The sequence below is a fragment of the Sceloporus undulatus genome, chromosome 5 (genome assembly GCF_019175285.1).
Source record: "Sceloporus undulatus isolate JIND9_A2432 ecotype Alabama chromosome 5, SceUnd_v1.1, whole genome shotgun sequence".
In the NCBI taxonomy this organism is placed as follows: Eukaryota; Metazoa; Chordata; class Lepidosauria; order Squamata; family Phrynosomatidae; genus Sceloporus; species Sceloporus undulatus.
In genome coordinates, this window is record NC_056526.1 from 183,709,596 (window position 1) to 183,713,111 (window position 3,516).

Consider the following 3,516-nt stretch of genomic DNA (forward strand, 5'->3'; position numbering starts at 1 on the left):
TAATAATCACTTGTACAGAAAGTGCAGGCTGCAACTCCAGAAATTGCTGAGGACTGCCCCCAAAAGCCAATTAGTGATAAGGCTGAAACACATTGGGATTTTTAAAAATAAATAAATAAATAAATAAATAAATAAATACAGTTGGCCCTTCTTATACACGGATTTTTTATACACGGATTCAAGCATACACGGTTTGAAAATGTTCCAAAAAACTATAAATTTATCTTGATTTTCCATTTTTTATAAGGGACACCATTTTGCTATGTCATTATATTTAATGGGACTTGAGCATACACGGATTTTGTTATACACAGGGGGTCTTGGAACCAAACACCAGCGTATAACAAGGATCCACTGTAAATGATTTTGACCATCACATAGCATGTGGGATTTCTTATCCTCTCATTCTTCCACTATGAATATGTGCTTTCCAGTAGTAAAAAAGGTGTCATTTTTGGTGACTTTCCGTTCACTTTATTTTCACATTATTGCTGTTTGGAAGAAACGTCATCTGAAAAACATCCCGCATTTGCAGGTTTTTTTCTACTGTTTAAATCCTGTTTCTTAGAGGGATTTGTCTAGTCTGATAAGGTCCTAAAGAAAAGCTATCATGTGGCACAATAACAGCCTGCCTTGCAGAGCCTGAGAATAACTTCTGATCAGAGCTTGGGAAAGCTTTTTTTTTAGACTACGGCTCTCAGAATCTTTGTCATAATGGCTGCTGGCTGAACTGGCGGGAGCATTTTGAAAGGTGCAGTTCGAAAAGTAATTTTTCCCTGCTCTGCTGAGCAAATTATATGAACTTTTTTGCTATAATTTCTTATACCTTGAAGCTAATTGGGGTTCATTTGACCTTTTCCAGTTCATTTGAAGATCCATAAGGGTGCCAGTGGCATCACTGGGGAGTGCAGGGGATGTGAACCCTAAAAGGAGGGGTGTGACACCACTGCTTCCCAAACTCCTACCTTTTGGCAGAAATGGACTGTGGCATTCATTTGCTTCCCTTTAAATGCTTTAAGAGATGGTGGGAGTGGGGTGAAGCTCGGTGGGAGGAGAAAGGAGAGGTCCAATTTTTTAAAATTAAAATTTTGAAATTTTAAATTTATTTATTTTTGTTTTTTAAAATATATATATATATTTAAAAAAACATCACATTTTAACCAAATATCACTATGTATATGTAAACACATTTAGGTTGTGCACATGATATTGTAATTTGAAGGTATAATTTTAATTTTGCTAGTTATTTATGTCACAACTATCAGCATTACATTCAGTGGTATATGGGAATTACAATTTACGAGTAACATGAGTGCAAAAAAGCATGACTAAAAATTCTGCATGGTGTGAAATGGGAGAAGGTCAATGGGGAGGTGACATAATGAGTTACGCACTGAGTGACACCAACACTAGGGATGCTGCCGAAGAGTGCAATGCCTTTATTAGGCCAATTCAAAAGGGACTAAAATATAAAAGATTTTGCAATCTCCATCAGGCAAGGTATTACGAAACACTCTATATTCTCACTTGAAGAACAGAGCTGGATGCTCAGTTGGCACACACTGTTGACTGAATGGGGTTGGGTGGATATCTTGGTGGGAGAGATGTGTTGGAGTGGAATATTCTAAGTAGGAGCACTTCACAAATTGCAGCATTTCAATGTGGATCTCACTTCTTTCTTACAATAATGAGAAGGGGAAGATTCCACCTCTCCTTCCCTTTCTTCACTACTGAATATAGTGGGCCCTTGGTATCCGCTGGATACCAAAGACCTCCTATGGATACCAAAGTCCATGGATACTCAAGTCAACATGAACTTCCTGACAGCAAGAGCTGTTCGACAGTGTAAGACACTGCCTTGGAGAGTGGAGGAGTCACCTTCTTTGGAGGTTTTTAAGCAGAAGCTGGATGGCCATCTGTCAGGGATGCTTTGATGGTGTGTTCCTGCACGGCAGAGAGTTGGACTGGATGGCCCTTGGGGGGGGGGGCTCTTTCCAACTTGAATTCTAGATAGATATTTCTGCGGTCATAGCTCAACAAATATGTTTTTATGATTCTCTCAAGCCCCATTGGTATGTTAGCTCAGCAGAGTCAGTGATGTGCCTCTTTCCTGTGTCAAATGTATTGTGGACAGATTATTTAAACACATTTCCTTGCTTGGCCACCCTGACAGTTCCACTTCCTTTCCTTTACTCAGTAAGAACGTTATTCCAGATGAGCCAGCCTTTACTCGGTTGCAAGGGTTGCACCTGTTCTGTGGTATTTTTAAAAATAAACCACCACCTGGGCACTTCTTTTGCATAGATCGGTCATAGGGTTTGGGATGGGGCAGCAGCTCACTTCTATCAGTTTCCTTCGTCCTTTGCATTGCATCATCCAAATGAGAGTAGTTGCAATTTATCTCTCTATCCTCTGTGTCATACTGTACTTAACTGACATAAAGAAAGGCATTAAGAAAAGCACCCCTTCAGAAAATAGTGCCTGTGATGGAATATAGTAGAAAAGGAAATAAAGAGGGCCCTCCACATTTGCTGGGGTTAGGGGCACAGGTCTCATGTGAAAAGTGTTTTTTTAATTTGTGGTTTTTCCACATTCACCCCTAACCACAGCGAATGTGGAGGGACCATTGTATTGGTGGCCTTCCACATTGGCGGCTTTGGCTTTTGCAGATTTGATTATGTTCTCTAGGATCCTCCAGCATGACTCTATGTCCAACTTTCACCATATGTTACGCTGAAAGGACATAGATATTTCTACAGAAAACACTTCTCTAGGCATTTGTAAGTCTTACAGCAGAATTCTATGGATACCTTTCAGCAGATGTTGACCATAGACTTGCGCTAGAGGATCTAGAGGTTCCTAGACATGTGTTGTTGTTTTACTAAGTGTTGTTTTGTTTTTTTTCATTTGTGGTGTTTTCCAGTTCTTTTTAGCGGAGAGAACACTTCTCTAGGGAGTTTATCACATGAAGGAGATTGGGAGTTTATCCCATGGATATCCCGGTGGGGGGGGGGACCGTGTAATTACACGTAACAATTTCACACGATGCCACACAAATCCCACCATTAAAGTGGTTACAAAGAAACATTAATGCGCAACTTTTTACTTTCAGTATTTCATCGACAATGCATTTCCGATATTGCTTTATTTGAGCAATTGTGTGTGATAATCATCCACGCAATTACTCACCATTTTTGCTTCATTTGCAGGATGCTTTAAATGCACTTTAATCTTTCTTTAATGCTGAGATCAGCCCCAGTTTGATAAACTCCTAGGAATCTCCAGGTCCTCCAGTGCAACTCTATAGTCAACATCTGCCAGACGCTGATCAGAATCATGCTGGAGGACCTACAAACACCTAGAGAAGTGTTTTCTCTAGGAACTTCTAGGTCCTCCAGTACAACTCTATGGTCAACTTCTGGCAGAGTTGCCCTGGAGGACCGAGAGATTCCTAGAGATTACATCTTAATCAAAACTGCAAATAATCAAATCCACAAAAGTCAAAGCTGCAAATGT